Genomic DNA, 19,332 nt, shown 5'->3' with positions numbered 1-19,332 from the left:
TTAAGATTCTCTTTCTCCCTCTGCCCCTTCCCCCCAACACATGCACATGCTCTCTCTCCCTGCCTCTCTTTCTCTCTTTGAAAAACAAAACAAAATTTAAAAACTGAGAAAGAGCACAAGAAGAGGAGGAGGAGACACCCAACATTTCCCACATGCCTGTGGGTCCGGCTCAAGGGAGCCTGCGAGATGCCTTTGACTGATGGTGAATATTACTATTACATCTACTGATTACCAGTGTTGACATAAATAAGTGACTGCCCAAAGCCACACGTGAAACTTGAACCCCAAGTGGAGATGAGGTTGCTGCCTATAAAGAGCACCTCTGGTGTCCTCCTGCTGCCCTTATACACCTTTACGGCCCCCAGCTCGGTGCCCAGGAATGTGCCCAGCTGTAGCCTCCAGAAGTTGATTTTCTTTCTTCTTCTTCAATTCACAATGGTCTGCCTGGTTCATCTAGTTTGTGTGAATGTAAGTGTGGCTTATTAAAGTGTTTTTCGGTAAAATGACCATTATTTCCAGCTGACACTAGGCCTGAAAACTTGGAGAGAATATTTTTTTAATGTGTATTTTTTGAGTACAGCTGACACACAAGAGAAAATCAAATTTAAAACCACAAGAAATATCAGCCATCAGAAAGGATGAATATCCACCATTTGCTTCTACATGGATGGAACTGGAGGGTATTATGCTGAGTGAAATAAGTCAATCAGAGAAAGACAACCATCATATGGTTTCACTTATATGCGGAATATAAGAAATAGTGAAAGGGACCATAAGGGAAAGGAGGGAGTCTGAATGGGGAAAAATTAGATAGGAAGACAAACCATGAGACACTCCTAACTCAGGAAACAAAGAGTTGAAGAAGGGGAGGTCAGTGGGGGGATGGAGTGATGATGATAGACACTAAGGAGGGTACTTGATGGGATGAGCACTGGGTGTTATACTCTATGTTGGCAAATTGAAATTAAATTAAAAAAATTTTAGAAACCCCACAAGAAACAGTAAAAGAACCAAATTGTACAAATAATGAATGAGGGATTGAATCAAGATGGCAGCTTGAGAACTTATTATGACCTCTGTGCTCCAACCCACCCCTCTAAACATGACTGAGATGATAAGTATTTAAAGACCATCATAGGACTAGAAACCAAACCGATATCCTTCAGTATCAGATTATGAGAAATAAAGGATGCTGGAAAGTGAAAGGCAAATAGATGGGATTGAGTTGAAGGTGAAAATCCAACCTTAAATGTTCAGAAAAGGATGCTGGGAGGAGAGGGAGCTGGCTCTAGGGGTGTGCCAGGTACGGTGGGGGGAGTAAGGTCCAGGGAGCTGACTAGGTGACAGGTGCAACAGGTGCGGTGTGGGGAGGGCTCCCTCCTCTCCCATCCACTGCACCCAGCAGCTGGCAACAGAAGCTTCTAGCAGACGGCAGAGAGATAAGGACCAACTGGGGGAATGGGGTGGGACACAAGTCTCATTTCCTTTGTAAACAACGAGCCCTTTATCAATAAGATAAAGGCCAATGCCCCACCAAAAAAACTAGGGCCAAGATTGGATCAGGCAGGCTGACAGAGAATGGAATATAAAGAACTAATATCCATATGGGAAGACTCTGGACCTGGCTCACAATTAAAGTAATGCTAATTAAAACGAGATACCTGTGGTTCACTGTTAGCAGAAATTTGAAAAGATTGCAATGCTAGAGGCTAGTGAAGATGTGGGCAAGCAGGCTGATGGGACGTCAATCAGTGCCACCTTCCTAAAGGACCATTTGACATTAGCTATCAAGCGGGTTTTAAGGTACTGGAAGAAAATACGATAAAATATATTTTTTATAGTCTTGGAGTGGGGAAAACTTTCCTAAGCAGGACACAAAATCTAGAAACCCTAAAGGGAAAAAAATGGACAGATTTGGCTTCAAAAATAGAAAACTTCTGTAGCGCTAGAGACCATATCAAAGATAAAAGATAAAGTACTGACAACAGGAGCAGCATGCGAAACAACACCACAAGAGTCCCTTCACAGCAAATACAGAGCTTTATATTCCAATGTTAAATGGTCGGAGGACGAGAGCAGGCATCTGGCAGGAGAATGCAGATGGCCACCAGTTGAAAAGGGACATGTATGCTCACCAGGGATCAGAGAAAAGCAAATTTAAAAATTTTATAGTATCTTGTGTCAGCAAAAGGAAAGGGGTGCTTTTGTGTGCTGTGGTCATTACATGCCGGTAGAGCCTTTTGATGGGCCATTGGGAGAACCTATCAACATATAAAATGTGCAGATAAGCTTCCAGGAATCTACTCTTTGGAAATACCCGCTCAACTGCACATGGCTATGCCTGCGAACAAGTATGCTGATCACGGGGCTGTTTGCATTAGAGAAACACTGGAGATGATGTCAAGAATCAAAGTGGGGAGAGAAAGGCAAGTGTGCTTTTTATATTTTTGTATTTGAACTTTTTCTATCTAATATTTTTAAAATTATTGCCCCAGATGGGGGAAATCCTCTGTGTCTGATTTTCATGCTAAGGAGCTGAAATTCTAGTACCTCCTATCCCTACATGCCATTCGAGTATCCTTGAAATCAACCCAAACACGCTCTCAGGCACAGCCAGAACCAAAGAGAAGGAGCATAGCTCAGAATGTGGGATCCATAGAACCCAGCCCCTCCTAATGGGAAGAGAGGAAGAAGTGGATTCCCTTTACATGACCCCTTATCCCACCTGGCTGGGGAGGCTGATGTGAGGTGAGGACCATGTGGAGGCAGAAGGCAGCTCCTACCACTGGCCTGTGCCTTGTGCCCACAGCTGGGCTGACACTCTACCCAGCCCCAGAGAGGGAATCAGGACAACAGCCCAGTCCTCCAGCATCAGGTTCAGAATTGCTTCGAGTAGCGCGAGGACAAGAACTCACCCCTATCGTGCCAAGTCACAGGGTATTTACAGTGAGGTCACATAGACTTGGGAGCCCAGGAGAACACATGGATATAGAAAGAGCCAAGATGCTAGTAAAGCTGAGCAGGCGGCAGGTCTTTGCTCTGTCTTCTCCCAAACGGCACGAGTGACTCAGCCCTCCTGAGGGTGCTGCTTTCTTTCCGCTTCCACCATTTGGTCTCATCTCACTCGTGACTCCCTTCTACGTGATTACTCCTACTCAGGGCTGATAATCCAAATACCTAACAGCTACTAAAGCACGGGCCCCTGCCAGGCAAAACTAACTATGAAGAATGGAAAGAGGCTGCAAATTACCCCTAAACTCACTGACTTAGAACAACAAACATTTATGATCTCACCCACTTACGGATCAGGAATTTGAAGCTGCTTGGCTGGGTGGCCCCAGCTCAGACTCTTTCAGGAAGTTGGGGTCAAGATGTCAGTTGAAGTTGTAGTCATTTGAAGGCTTGATGGGGCTGGAGCATACGCTTCCAAGCTGTCTCATTCCTAAGTCTGCCGGCAGGAGCCCTTAGGGCCCCCTGAGGGGGCCTCTCCAGAGGGCTGCTTGAGTGTCCTCACAGCATGGTGGCTGGCTTGCTCCAAGAGAGCAAGGCAAAGTCACACTGTCTGTTAGACCTAGCCTCAAAAGTCTGCCATTTTTGCAGTATTCCGGTGGGTGCACGGACCAGCCATACTCTGTGTGGAAGAGATTTTGAAAGGGTTTAAAAACTAGAAGGTGAAGATCAGTGGGGGACACTCTAAAGGCTGCTTCCTCTTTGAAATTCTCTAATGGATTTGCATCATCCTTAGAACAAAACATGAATGTCTGCCCATAGCCTGCGATGACTGGCGTGACCTGGCCCCTGCCTGCACCCCAGGGTCATCATGTCCTTGGCCCATTTGCGCTGACCTCGAGACCTACCCACCTTCCCTCTGTGCCTCGACATCCCAAGCTCATCCTTCATATTTTCCACTCCCTCTGCCTAGAAGTGTCCTTACCAGACCTTTCCATGGTTGATTCCTTCTCACCTTTTATGTCTCAGCTGGAACGTCTTCTCGAACAGGCTTCCCCGAGCACCTTATCAAAAATAGCCCCACCCTGCCTGTCTCTCTCTCACATCACCTTGCCTGGGTTTTCCCCCCACTGTTACAAATGTGTGGATCCTACATGAATGATGATACATCATTTTTGATCAGATGTATTTACACATGCAATCAGCACTGATGTCATCCTGTCAGGCTATTTTTTCCTTTGCAGGGGCCCATTCATAACACCCTGTGCTAGCTTCTTCCCAGCTCAGCACTACCCTCTGTCCAAAATGATCTTGTGTGTTGCATTATTGTCTTTCTGTAGCAATAATGCAATACGCGTTGTGACAGCGACAGCCCTTGCTTACAAGCAACAGACTCCTTTCTAGCTAGTTTAAGCTGAAGAGGAATTCATTCAAGGAGAGTAGGCTGCCAGGCAGGGCAGAGAACCAGGCCTGGAGAGCATTTGCCTGGATCAATCCTTGTATGAGCCCCACTGCACACACACACACACACACACACACACACACACACACACCCCGCTGTTGCCCAGCTAGGCAGCTGGGCACTTGAATCTGGAGACCATCACTGGGATGCCTGCTGCTGCTGCCACCTCTGGGAGCCAGATGGATCTGCTGTATTCTCTCCAGAGAAGATTCCTTGGCACCTGCTTCTCGGTGTCACTTAGGCTCACGCAGGTGCATCTGATTGGTGGCATCTCGCGTCCCATGCTCTGCTCCATCTGCAAGTGAGACTGGGAACTCACTTGGCTTCCACCATGGAGAGGTATGAGTTCATAAGGTGGGGAGTTCTCAAAACTGAGGAAGAGTATTCCATGGTTTGGGGAGGCCAGAGTGAATCGATGACATATATCCTCCATGGAGGTCTTTTTCACCTCATCACCAAACTTACCTTGCCACTTAAACTTATAAACAACAACAAAACCCAATAGCGATCAGAGAGCTGTTTCCCAAAAGAAAAATAGTTTCTTGTGAAAACAGTTGATGGCTTTGCTCCAGAACTTGAGGGCTTTCTGCCATTCTCTGACCATCTTGCTCATCTATTTATTTATTGCTTGCCTCTGGGTAAGTGCCTCGAGAACAGGGACCTTGTTTCTCTCTGTATCCCCAGTACCTAGAATGGTACCTGAGACATCACCGGTGCCATAGATGTTAAGTGAATGAATTATGTGCATGAAATCTCCTCCCACATTGAATAAGGCTGACCTGCAGAAATGGCACTGTGGGACTTCCAAGCCTCAGCTCCTCTGGCTAACCGCCTTATTCTTTGGCTATTCCCAACTTCAGAGTCCAGAGAGTAGGAATCGGATTGCTCATCTGCCTACATATACCAAGCCATGGATCATCAGGCTATAAATTGGAGGCTCCAGGGAGAGGTGTTTGCCTACTTCAGCCTGTCAGAGGGACTATGAGATCCCAGATGTGTGTTATGGGATGACGTGTCTAGTACAATGGGATCACAACTCACCTGAGGATTGGATTCTAAAATCTCCACGTAAGACCTTCTGCTGTGTAGTCAAAGATACTCATGAAAGTCCCTTACATTACCACAGATTTCTCTCCAGTACCACACCGCCTATCAGAAATCCAACATAGCCGGTTTCTCTTCAAAGTGGGGACAGATGGCAGTTTCCCTGGTGAATCACCAGGTGTAGTCGGATTGCCTTATGGGTTGTGTGCTGTAGAAAGTGCACATGAGATGCTCCCAGTGTCAGAGGTGCAGGGGACCCGACCCCCTGAGAAGACCACAGATTCCCATCACACCTTCCACCTGTTGCTCACTGGGCTACACACGGGGAGTGGTAGGAGGCAGGACCTCAGCACTACTCACATTGTCCTCCCCTCCCCTCCTTCTTTCTGTTTTCTTCTTCCTTTTCCCTTTCAAACACATACATACTATGAGGTTTGGTGATTTTTTTTTTAAAACATCCACTTGCTCTTATTGGGTTTACACATGAATTGTAAGAAGTCTGAATAGAAGAAGAAAATTAATCTGATCCCAGTGAGAAAGGCCCGAGCACAGAAGTAAAAGAAGAAAGCAGTGAAATGTTGCTAATAATCCTATTCTCTGGAATAGATCTCTCAGATGAAATGAAAGAAGACTTTAGAAAATGGCTATTACCTGTTGTTGGGGGGATGAGATGAGGACAGTGCAGGGGAGCTGGTGGCCCCCATCACCTCGAAACTACCGTTAATAGGATTACAGGAGGTTGGATTATTAAGCAGAAGAGAGACCAGAGAAACCTTTGTGGCAGTGGGGGAAATTACTGGAGAGAGGGAAGGAAAGCTGGGGAACATGCCAGATTTCCAGGAGAAAGTGTGAACATATAGGAGGACAAAAAAGCCCTGAAAATTCTGAATAAATTAAGTGGAACAGAATCAATGATCAAAATGTGTTTATTTTTTTCTCTCCCTCTTACTCTTTCATTCTCTTCCTCTTTCTTCCTTCTCCCTCCCTCCACCCACCCCCACCCCCATCTGTCTTACACACACATACACACAGCATAGAGTCTCCTCTGGTCTCCTCTGTTTTCTTCACTACTGTCTCCCCAGAACTTAAAACAGTGCCTAGTCCTGGTGCGCCTGGCTGGCTCAGTCCATGGAGTATTTGAGTCTTGATCTCAGGGTCCTGAGTTCAAACCCCACGTTGAGCCTAGAGCTTAGTTTAAAAAAACAAACAAAAACCAAAACAGTGCCTAGCTCATAGTAAGTATCTAATGTTTGTTAAATAAATGAATAAATGGAAGACTTTATAATGAACTGAGATGGGCCCTAATTAAAATGAGAAGCCCACTAATCCTAAGATACAATTTGGTGAGATCTCTAAATTTGATGGAAAAAAATCAAGACTTCTCCCAAACTTTCAGCAGAAAACAAAAATTAAATAATTTCCCCAAATCTTGAAAACCAAGACAGCTTGGTTTCACAAGTGTCTTCACAGGGCAACCATCATTGCCAGAAACAATGAAATGAAGACCACAGAGTCCTTGAGGGAACAAGAGGCTCCCAGGACCCCTGAAGCCGGAAGTCAATGGGAGGAGGCCTCTGATGGAAACTCTGGAAAATTGGCCTCGCAGGGCCTTTGGTGAAGCAGAGGTTGAAGGCCACCTGCAGAGGGAGGGAGAGCATTCCCTCACTCCCCCGAAACTTCTATATCCCAGGCCTAGAGTGAGAGTGAAGGAAAACAGGATCAAAGCTCAGAGTAGGGTTGGTTGGCCTCCCTGCCAGGGCAGCCTCAACCCTCCCTGTAGGGCCTCTGGGGAGGTTACCACCCCGCCCATCACTGGCAGCCACAGTTCTATGACAGTGCAGGTCCCTTGGCCCTGGGGGAGGGAGGAGGTGACCCACAAGACAGTGAATCTATGATCACCCACAAGACAGTGAATCTATGATCACTCAGGCTGGGTACCCCTTAACCCCAGCAGAGTTGGGGTCCTGGAACACTGGAAGCCATGGAGGGCTTCATGGTGATGACACCCTCGGAGTCTAGCCAGCGTGTTTGTGTTTGTTGCAATGTGGGATGGGCAGCCCAGTTTCTCTCCCAGATACCCTGTGGCCCCCACCCTTCAGAGCCCTGCTGGCTGCCGTGACCCTGGAACAGCTTTTGTCCTTCCTGGTAAGCCAGACCAGAGGCAAGCAGGTGCTTGCTTACCCCACCCCCACCCCATCTTAGCAGGCCTACACCGCTGCAGCCCAGCTCCTCACCCCCCTGCTCCCCTCCCTGCCTGCTGTGGCCAGTTCTACCCACAGCCACAGCCCTCAGGCCCATCCTTTCAAATGCGTTCGTGGGGTACCCAGTCTATGCTACAAGCCAGTGGGTAGAAGTCTCGAAACATGCCATGGTGCAGTTTCTGACTCTACAGAGGTGGTGACCGAGGCAGATCTCTGCACAGATCAACCACTCCCAGCTCTCCGAAGCTCTGGAAGGATCGCCTTGGACACATCCCCCCGCCTGTACACAGTAAGAAAGTAAGCAGTACTTTTTGTACCTTGGGGACAAAAATAAAAACCCAGTCACTTAAGTGTCACTCCTACAGCAGCATTGACTTAATGACTAGGGAAAAAAATACCATTGTCTGAACAAAGAGACATATTTGGTGAGTTTTATTATACTGACTGACATGCTTAATTCCCATCCCTCTGGGGGAAAGAAAGCACCAAGTGTTCCCCCCACCCCCACCCCTGCCCCAAAAGGATAAAAATAAATTACCAGAACAGACACAAAACAGCAGCCCCAGCTCCCTCCCATGCCAAGCACTGTCTGGTGACTGACTCACCCAGGGACTGTACCGAAAGGGACAGAGTCCCTTCCATTAGGTTATAAGAAAATGACTATGCCCCTGCTGGTGATAGGGCCAGCTCAGGGATCCTGGCCTGAGAGTAGCCCATCCTGGGGGCAGGGCTATGTGTGGGGAACCCAGGCCAGCCTTCAGTTCCTTTCGTCTTCTCTGTCTATGCATCTGTCTCTCTCTCTCTCTCTGTCATCTCTTTTTTTTTCTTACGATGTATTACTGTGTCTGCATGTCTTTGTCTTTTCAAGGGACAGAGGACAGAATTGTCTGTCTGTCTCCTGGTCCCCATAGGTGTCTGCCGGCTGGCCTCTCTCAAGACATGATATCTCTCATCCCTGCTTGCCTAGGACATCTGCTTTTCCTCTCTCCCTATCTTGGCAGAGCAGCTTTCTCATCGCTGCTGAACCATGGCTGTTCTTTTCATGATCCTAACAAGTTTGGTGCCCATGATACTAACTGACTGTATCTCCAGGTGTCCTGGATCCCAATCCACAGGACAGAGTGGGTGCTTGGCTCAGCCTCCGGAGGGCCTGCCCTCCCCACTGTCCTGTGGCTCTATGCTTGGGTGGGGGCGAGGGACAGCAGGACCCACTCTTGGGAATGGTGGTAGGTGTGAGTTTTCAGCCACAGGGGCAAACCCTGGGAATACACCTCTCAAAACTCTTCTAATCTTACAGACCCCATGGAAGAGGTGTTCTTAGAAATCCCTGGGGCGGCCCCCACACGTGACGCTCCCTTTTGCAGATTTCATAAATATACAAATTTCTAAGGCTTAAAAAAGACATTATTTCACATGTGACTATGAAATAAAATAGTAAAATAGGTCCCTGTTCTACATGATTCGGGCTGAAAGCCTTTCTAAATGCAGCAGGCTGCATTAGCATCTTCATGCAGCCTCTTCCTAATTTAAAGATACTATAATTATATATCATGCATTGACATTGCTGAAAATCTGTGTAGAAACTTGGCCTGGAAAGGACCTAACCAAAACACGCGCTTTCCTTGATCTAAAATGGCTAGAATTACGTCTGAAAAATCCTACATATTATCAGAGACAGCTCTGGGAATGGTGCTTTTTCCTGTGTGCCTTTTTTTTTTTTTTTGAAGATTTTATTTATTTATTCATGAGAGACACAGAGAGAGGCAGAGACACAGGCAGAGGGAGAAGCAGACTCCCTGCGGGGAGCCCAATCTGGGACTCGATCCTGGGACTCTGGTATCATGCCCTGAGCTGAAGGCAGACAGACACCCAACCGCTGAGCCACCCGGATGTCCCTTCCTGTGTGCTTTATCAAGACCTCCTCCTTATGTCTCCGAAGAGGATCAGGAAGGCACATGTTCAGCCAGAAAAAAACACTCAGAAAAACACAGCTTCTTAAATGTGGGGCAATGACAATCTGTAGGTTTCAGGGAATACAGCCCGGGGGAGAGATTCTGGCCTTTTCCAGATTCTGAATGCCCAACAGACTGCAAAAGAGAGATGTGTGCATTATAGAAACTAAATGCAGCAAAATTCCCCCATCACACAGAGAGACTCATTGTTGTTCAAGTGGCTGTATCTCATCCAAGGCATTTGGCAGTTCTCCTCTTGTTTCCCGGGCATTTCTCAAACCACGATTTGTCTAGTTTCCAACTGTGCTGTCAAAGTCCCCGGGAAGGGAGGACCAGGTCTGCCCGCTTAGGCCGAGCGCAGCAGCTCTGAGTTGATCTGTTTCATTTATTTTCCTAATTTAATTTTGATTTGGTCAGTTGTACAATAAATATTGGTTAAACAGCAACAGTCCCCTAGCCCAGAATCACAAAGTTCACACTCTTGAGTTAGTTCTTCTAATATTTACCTCCATAATTCGCAATGATAAGCTTACATGATTATTCATGAGTTTTCCATTTGAACCATCCTCTCCTGATTCCTGAACTCTTGCTGTGGAAGAGGAAGATAAAGCTCTTATCAGGCACCTCTCCCCCTACACACTCCAACACCCACACGTAAACACACCTTTTCCCCTCCTTCACCTTCCCAAGAGAGTTCTGGCACAATTTTAATTAAATCAATAGTTCTTACATTATTCTGACTGCCAAAGATGCTATTAATACCCCACCCATCATGGGAAGGGCACCTAATGCCAAGTGGGGCTGGGGGAGTGGAGGGCCAGTAGGCGGGGATAGGGAAAGATTTCTGTAAGAGGTAAGAGACAAAAGTAGGGATTGAAGAACAAGCTGGAGACAGCAAAGGGATGGGACAGCAGGAAGTGCAAAGGCCCAGAGAGGGAGGGAGCCAAGGGCAGACAGTGGGCTGGAGCAGGCTCAGGGGTGGGGGGCACAGGGACATGAGCTGGGATGTCAGCCGGTGTGGGAGCCACAGGGGAGAGCAGAGTCACCATCAGATTGCATTTCAGAATGATGCTATGGCATCCATGTGAGGACGGATAGAAGGGGCAGGCCCAAAGCAGCTTCCCCTGGGAAGAAGTGGTGAAGGGCTAGACCAAGCAGGTGGTGTCCCACACACTGAAGAAAGGAGATGTTTCAAGGAAGAAGAGGCCCAAAATGTCCCCCGGTGTTGGGAAGCCGGGAATGATGAGGAGCGAACAGAGCCTGTTGAATAGCATGGCGAGGAAGTTGGTGAGGTCCCAGGAGAGAGCTGTCTCAGTGGGTGGATAGAAACCACAGAGGTTGGAATGCAGAACGGGGAGAGAATAGGACATGAGAATATAGAGTCAGAGTAGAGATCATGCTTTCTAGAAACTTGGTTTTGAAGATGGTCCAGGAGCCCTGTGGTTCAGTTCTCCTCCAAAGACCTGAGAAGCCTGTAATACTGCCTGCCATGCAGCTATGTTGTTTTCTTCTCCTTCTGAGGAAAAAAAAATACATTATATATATATATATATATATATATATATATATATATATATCTGTTTATGATTCAAAACCCCACCGAAATCTGTTCCCCTTTCACACAAAGACACATTTTACATCTTTGGTACAAAATGAATATGGAGTGTTTTCATAAGTTCCTAGGAAAACTCTCATCCCCAAAGGGCACTGATTGCTAGACAGAGCTGCTGTGGGCAAAGGAGCAAAGGGAGAGAAGAACTGCCCAAGGAGATCTGGTGGGGAGTGGTTCCAGGGTGAGGGACGTCACATTCATGCTCCCCTTCTTCAATGCTGGTAGAATATTGAACGGTCACCCAAGGACTAGAAACAAAGGTCAGGATTTTGGTTTTGTTTGTATACATGTTTGTGTTTTGCCCAGTTTGGCCATGTCCACTATCTCCACCATGTCCCCCATGTCTCCCATATCTACCATGTCCACCATATCCACCATGTCCCCCATGTCTTCCATATCTACCATGTTCCCCATGTCTCCCATATCTACCACGTCCACCATATCCACCATATCCACCATAACCACCATGTCCACCATGTTCATCATGTCCACCATATCTACCATGTCCGCTATATCCACTATATCTGCCATGTCTGCCATGTCCACCATGTTCACCATGTTCACCATGTCCACATCCTCTCAGATGAATGAGAAACCCCAAACGCTTCCTGGAGCAGTCTGTTTGCAGTCTAAGCAATGTGTGCACAAAATGCTGAGCCTCATTCTCAGCACTGAGGGCAACATTTCCAGGACTCTGGACCCACTAGCACATAGATTCCAGTACCATCAATGGGTCTAGTCTGTGAGGTGCCACCATTGGTCTCAGGGCTCCTCTGGGAGGGTAGTAGGGTGCTCAGCTCTATCAGGGAGATGGGGGTCTCTGCACACAGCATGGTAGTTTTGCTCCACCCAGCATTTGTAATATTCGCATATACCGAATTAATCTTTTTACAAAGCTTTTATCAACTATCATATACAAAAAGGCATAAAGACTAATACAGAATGCTCACATCCCTATCACCAAGTGTAAGGAAAGTAAAACAAATATTACCAAGAGAGTTGAAGCCCCTAGAGTGTCCCTCTCTGCAACCCCCTCCCCCTGCCTTGAGACAACTGCTGCCTTGAGTCTGGGGTGCGTTCTTCCCGCACCTCCCATCACAGCAACCCAGACAGGATGACCCTGTGCAATGGGTCTTGTTGCAGGTGGATGAAGGGGTTGACTCTCAGCGTTGCACTAACAAGTAGGAAGAGAAATCCTGGCAGCAACAAAAAAAGACAGAAAGCTCTAGCAATAGAAATACAGCAATTGCATGGAGCGTCTGGCTAGCTCAGTCAGTGGAGCACGCAACTCTTAATCTCAGGGTTGTGAGTTCGAGCCCCATGTTGGGTGTAGAAATTACTTAAAAATAAAATCTTAAAAAACAAAAGAAATATGGCAATTGCAGAAGAGAGAGAGAGAGAGAGAGAGAGACCAGAAGTTCTCTGTTGCTGATACCTTAGTTCTCACACAAGAGTGACAAGTTTAGTGAGTGACCTTCTTAGGACACAGAAATCTGATTGTGGACAACCCATGGGACAATGACGAAGTAACAGGACCTGGACCAGGACTGACCCCTCCCAGCTTCTGTGGCCAAGGTTTCACCGAGGTCCAGGTGAGGATGAGGAGTTCCCAGTTAACACCAGAGCAGAGCTGGGCCAGTTCTGTGCATTGTTTTCAGGCGTGGCTCAGTATCATCTGGCTGGGCAAGTGTACTGAGCCCATTCCATGGTGTGGGATTCGTTTTTCCTATGAGTTGTTGCTCAGATGGGCCTACCCACCAGGGTCACATTTGGCTCAGGAAAATCAAACAAAAGCCCTATTGGATTGTTGGGCTGTCTTGGAGCACTTCCTCAGGGACAGATGAATGAGAGGCTGTTGGTTGACATTTAACTATGGTTCCAAATTTATCAAATGTCTCCCGTGCAGTATGTCCAAGCCAGCCTAGAAGTGGACCAGACCCAGTGGCCAGAGGGCCTGCAGGTCTTCAGGCTGTCCTGCTAGGGCTCTCCTCCCACTCCAGGCTGGGCACAGTTCCCCTGCTTGTACCTACGAAGGGTAGTTTTCTGTGCAAGACATCTTTCTCCTCTCTCGGTTCTTTGTACGAGTCACATGGTATATTAATCTGCTTGAGTTGCCATAGCAAAATACCACAGACCCAGTGGCCTCAACAGAAATTCATTTCTCCCAGTTCTGGAGGCTGGAAGTTCAAGATCAAGGTGCCAGCAAGGTAGGTTTCATTATGATGCCTCTTCTACTGGTGTGTAGGTAGGGGCCTACCATCTCAGTGTGCTCACATGACCTCCTCTTTACACACACAGAGGAGGGGTAGGGGGAGAAGAGGGCGAGCTGTGGTGTCTCTTCTTCCTACAAGGTATCAGTCCTGTTAGATTAAGGCCCCACCCTTTTTTTTTTTTTTTAAGATTTTATTTATTAATGAGAGACATACAGAGAGAGACAGAGGCAGAGACACAGGCAGAAGGAGAAGCAGGCTCCATGCAAGGAGCCTGATGTGGGACTCGATCCCGGGTCTCCAGGATCACGCCCTGGGCTGAAGGCGGCGCTAAACCACTGAGCCACCCGGGCTGCCCCAAGGCCCCACCCTTATGACTTCATTTAACCCAGATTACATCTTAAAGACTCTATCTCCAAATACAGTCACATGGGGGTTAGGGTTTCAACACATGCATTATGGGAGGGCACAGCTGAGTCCATAGTGCATGGACACCCAACAACTGCTCATAATCTGGTCTGCAGCTCCACAAAGAGTAGAGAGAGTAAAGTTTTTGTGTTAAAAATGTTATATATCTGTGTGGTGGTTACACAGCAGTGTGTGTATAAATTATTTTTAAAAATAAATTATTTGAGGTATATACTTAAGAATTGTATGCTTTGCTATATGTATGTTACACCTCAATAATTTTTTTTAAAAAATGAAAACACGGAAGAAAAGAGAATCCAATTAAATCTCTGAGGCCTCTGGGAATGAAGAAGATGGCCCATGGTGTCTTTAGCATAGGAATTGACAGCAAGGCTTTAATGTGAAGGAATGGAAGGAACTTTGCTTTTATTGAGGATTTTGTTTATTCAGGTAGTTTTGGCTTTTGGGAAGGGAGGTCAAGTGTAGAGTCTTACATGAATCTAAAAGAATTGGAAGAGTGAGGCCTCCTAAGGAACAGAAACTGGGTTATTCCCTCATTGCTAACTCAATCTCTCTCTGTCTCTCTCTCTATGTCTCTCTTTCCCGCAATTTCTGCCTATAGTAGGCAGTAGACTTTTCTCTCCTCATCTATTGCAGTCATTCCTCCCATCAACAATTCCTTCCCTTTGTGTCTCTTAGGTCAATCTCCTGAGAAGGTTCCAGCACACCTTTTTGCGCCAGTGTCCCAACATAAGTGAAAAGGCTGCCTTTGGGTCCAAACATCCGCCTCAGGAAGAAGGAGTCATGTTGTACAGTTTGAAGTTACTTACGGCCAGGTCCTGAGTTAGAACAAACTATTTTCAAAAGAGCTGTGGAGGAGCAGGCAACAAGAGAGGACTTTCTCAAGAACGAGGTTTTAAGGATCTCCATATATTTTTTTTCTTGTAATGTTTTCGGTTTGGGTATCAGGGGAAAGCTGGTCAGAAACGGAGTTGGGAAGTGTTCTCTCCTCTTCAATCTTCTGAAAGAGTTTGTGTAGAACTGGCATTCTTTCTTCCTGAAAGATTTGGTGGAATTCACCAATAAAGCCACCTGGGCCCGGAGCTCTCTCTGTGAGAAGATGTCTTAGCTACAAATTCAATTTCTTTAATAAATACAGGGCTATTCGAGTTATCTATTTCTTCCTGAATTGGCTTTGGTAGTTGGAGGCTTTCAAGGCAATTGTCCATATCATCTAAGTTATGGAATAAAGTTGTTCGTAATACTGTCTCATTAGCCTTTTCACATCCGTACAATCCGTAGTGGCGTCCCCTCTTGCATTCTTGATATTGGTGAATTGTGTTTTCTCTGTTTTTTTGCTCGTCAGTCTAGCTAGAGGTTTGTCAATTTCATTGATTTTTCTCAGAGAATAAGCTCTTGGCTCCATTGGTTTCCTTTATTGTTCTTTTTCCTATCTCGCTGATTTCTTCTTTGATCTTTACTGTTTTCTTTCATTTGCTTCTTTGAGATTTAATTTATTCACTTTTTTCTAGTTTCTTAAGGTAGAAGCTGGCTTCACTGATGTGAGATCTGTCTTCTTTTCTAACATGAGCATCTGGTGCTATGAGAACACAGGTCCCTGATGACAGTCCATGACTTGAGCACTGGATCAAGTCTTATCTGAAGCTACCGCTTCTCAACTCGGGCTACACATTAGAGCCACCTCGTAAGCTTCTAAAAGTATCCATGCTTACCCCCCACCCAAGCCAATTAAGTAAAAACTTTTGGGAATGATCTCCAGGATGAGAAGTTGTCAAAAAGCAGGTGGGTTTAAGGGGCAGCCAGGATGGTGAATCTCTACCATACTAGGCTAGTGTTTCTCAAACTGTCTGTAACAAAGGCAGTTTTGTTTTTTTTATTTCCAGTTTTATATTCCTGTTATCTTATGAAATGATACTTTGTAACATACAATAAAAATGAACTATGTGGTTTCCAGAAGTTTCCTTCATGAGAAATGGTACTTCTGTTGCCTTTTAAATCCAAGTGTCCTCATTAGTCTTTATTATTATCAACAAAAGAGAAAAGGAAGTTTGTACAAAGAGGATTATGCACATAGTCATTTCAACAGTATAGTTGTATCTCATGTGGAACAGTAACAGATGGTAGACCATTCCAGTCTATGGACCATGCTTTGAGTAGCACTATCTCAATGTCTTGATTATATGAGCCAATAACTTCTTTATATTGTTTAAGCTTAGTTGAGTTGGATTTTTGGTTAGAAGAGGAAGATTGCAGGGCACCTAAGTGGCTCAGTGGCTGAGTGTCTGTCTTCAGCTCAGGTCCTGATCCCAGAGTCCTGGGATCAAGTCCCACATTAGGCTCCCTGCAGGGAGCCTGCTTCTCCCTCTGCCAATGTCTCTGCCTCTCTCTGTGTGTCTCTCATGAATAAATAAATAAAATATTTTTTTAAAAAAAGAAGAGGAAGATTGCAGCTGAAGTACCCTACCACAGACATATCCATCTATTCTGCAGTCACCTATTCACACATTTCTTTCCCTCTCTCCCACATGAGAGCTACAACCATCCCACAGTAGTGTACGGTCATAGTTTGCTTGATGATAACTATGTGATTACTCTGTACCTCATTCTGGCTTCCTTTCTGGAGCAGAGCCAAGATGATGTAAACTTCCTTCCCTCTATTATGGATAACACTAAAGAAAATGGGGAACACCTAATTTGAGAGGTAATGAAAGCATTATTTCTTTTTATTTTATAAAAGAAAACTCTAGACGACACAGGATAGCAGGTATGGATTTCAGCATAATGGCATTTTTTTCAACATTCACATCTTCCCATATGTGAGCAGAGAGCTCCTTCTGATTGCCTGCATCCTTTTAATCCACCTCATGATCTTTGATACCTTCCTTGCCTGACCATTCCAGCCTTGGGATAACCATTTCTCAGAAGCCCTGGCTCCTTTCAGTGGAGAATGGTATTTAAAGACTAAGATCTTGGGGTGCCTGGGGAGATCAGTTGGTTAAACATCCAATTCTTGATTCCTGAAGGTCATGATCTCATGGCTGTGAGATCAAGCTCTGCATCGGGCTCCATGCTCAGCACAGAGTCTGCATGTCCCTCTATTTCTGCTCCTTTCCATGCTCACTCTCTCTCTTTAAAATAAATAAATAGAATCTTTTTTTTTTAACAGAATCTTAAAAAAAAAAAGACTAAGATCTAGGCAAGATATGTATATGGTTGATCCTTGAAATAACTCAGGGGGTAGGGACATTGACCCCAGCACTGTCAAAAATCTGTCTCTAACTTTTGAGTCCCCAAAAATGGAACTGCTAATCACCCCCTGTTGACCAAAGCCTGGCTGATAACAGAAGAGTCAATTAACACATATTTTGTATGTTATATGTGTTATATGTTGTTTTCTCATAATCAAGTAAGCTAGAGAAAATAAAATATTATTAAGAAAATCATAGGAAGAGAAAATACATTTACAGGACTAGACTGTGTTTATTGAAAAAAAAAATCTGCATGTAAGTGGGCTCACACAGTTCAAACCCACACAGTTCAAGGGTCAACTGCATACTTTTTTTTTTTTTTCAACTGCATACTTTTTAAACAAAAGATCTGTTTGTGTTTTTTTTTGTTTTTGTTTTTTCAGGTTTTTTTTTTCTTTTCTTTTCTTACCATAACTAGAGGTCTTTTCATTAAGTCAGTGACCTGAAACCATCAAGTCACTTGGGATTAAGGGTTGGTTTGGATTAGAGCAGTTTCTCAACCTCAGCACTATTGACATCTGGGGCTGGAAAATTCTTTGCTGTGGAAACTGTTCTGTGCACTGTAGAATGTTCAGCAGCATCCCTGCCCTCTACACACTAGATGCCAGCTGTGGCAGCCAAAAACGTCTCCAGATGTTGCCAGATGCTCCTTGGGGTGCTAAAATCATCCCTCATTCAGAACCACTGGAGAGGCTCTGGGATTCTCTATGGGAAGCGTCTTGGAACAAACCAGAGAAACCTCAGGACCCCCTACATCCCCCATGGGTCTAATTGGGATAATGGCTACAGGATAAAACAACACATTATGGGAAACAGTTTGACCCGCAAGGAGTCATCGGCGCAAAAGTGAGGATCAGACATTACGTCATGAGCAGCACCACACTGAAGCCACATGTCGCTTTTTGCTAACCTTGCTGAGACTGTGCAGCATCTGATTGAACAGACTCAAGCCCTGAAGATTGCTCAAACTCTGGGTTCCCACCAGGCTCCTTTTAATGTTAGTCCTGTTTAAGATCTTTCATTTTACTGTCACCAAGAGAAAGTCCCACTTAATTCATACCAGATGCTGAGTGAGTCGTCGTGAATCAATACAACATCATCCAAAAACCACCAACATGAATCATAAGGACAAACAGGACTTTTTTCTCTCTGCAAAACAGTGACTAAAATAGTGTTTTTCCCTTTTAGAAAAAAAAAATTACGAGGTTAAGAACAGACTTAGGGCCCTGCTTGCATAACCCACGTGTCAGCAGGGGTGAAAGGGTGAAGCGCACGTCCCCAGCGAGGCAGCGTGTGAGGCCCGCAGCCGAGCCAGGCAGATGCTGGCTGCAGGAGGTGCGTCTAGACTGGGGCCCCAGTGACCCCCTGGAACTCTTCGGCAGCCCTGCTTCCATCTGAGATTCAGAGCATAGGAATCTCTAACCAGGGAGGAAGGGGCTCTTGGGAGCTGTGGAGGGCCTCCAGGAAATGAGCATCCAGACCTCCCTCCCAAAGAGCCTGCCTCTACTTCCCTGGATTCGGGGACCAGCACACAGTTTGCCTATGGGAGTTGGAACCAGGGTCTGTCCTCCCTGCAGGCGGAGGGCAACCCCCCCCCCCGCCCCCGGGCACACTCTCCTGGGACTCTGACCCTTTAATGGAAGGAGGAAAAAGCAGAGAAGGGGTGGAGGCTGACACATCCCTGCAGTGGCTGGATGAGACTCTCAATCGGTGTCCGTTTTTGGGTTCCCAAGGCCTCCCCGGCTTCTGTCCTTTACAGGTAGCTTCCTCACCTTTTCCTTCATCTTGTGAGGGCCGTGTCCTGGCAGTGAACTCCGTTGTGGTCAGGGCCGGCATCTGTTGCTCACCACCGCGGCACCAAGTCCTTCTGGGAAAGGCGCTGAGCAGGGCACTTCCTGCCCAGACCGTGTGGGGCTAGAGCCATCCTCGATGACATTTATGAGGTGCAAGTCAGAAGGTCTCCTCGCTGTAAGGCAAAGTGGGAGCGATTGAGGCTGAGACCTCTCTGCACTTGCTGCATCATCACTGGCCAAGGACCCGGCCCATCGACATGGGCTGGTGGGGAGGGCCAACAAGGGACTGCGACCTCTGGCAGCAAGGGAAAATGAGCCTATTTTTTTTTTTTAAGATTTTTTATTTATTCATGATAGTCACAGAGAGAGAGAGAGAGAGAGTCAGAGACACAGGCAGAGGGAGAAGCAGGCTCCATGCACCGGGAGCCCGAT

At 46.2% G+C, this 19,332-nt stretch overlaps 1 long non-coding RNA gene across 3 annotated transcripts in view; it reads right to left on the bottom strand.

Annotated features, from left to right (window-relative positions):
• Positions 1-17,423: 17,423 nt before the first annotated feature.
• LOC102156686 overlaps positions 17,424-19,332 on the bottom strand; it is a 29,999-nt gene continuing 28,090 nt past the window's right edge. For 2 of the 3 annotated variants that reach the window (XR_005357085.1, XR_005357084.1), the window contains one exon: positions 17,424-19,073. This is a non-coding gene — a long non-coding RNA (uncharacterized LOC102156686). The remainder of the gene's footprint in view (positions 19,074-19,332) is intronic. The other variant, XR_005357086.1, reaches the window with a different exon arrangement.

This window comes from Canis lupus, chromosome 3, assembly GCF_011100685.1.
Source record: "Canis lupus familiaris isolate Mischka breed German Shepherd chromosome 3, alternate assembly UU_Cfam_GSD_1.0, whole genome shotgun sequence".
Classification (NCBI taxonomy): domain Eukaryota; kingdom Metazoa; phylum Chordata; class Mammalia; order Carnivora; family Canidae; genus Canis; species Canis lupus.
The sequence above is the reverse complement of the archived record's forward strand: the minus strand, read 5'-3'. Positions and strand labels throughout refer to the sequence as shown.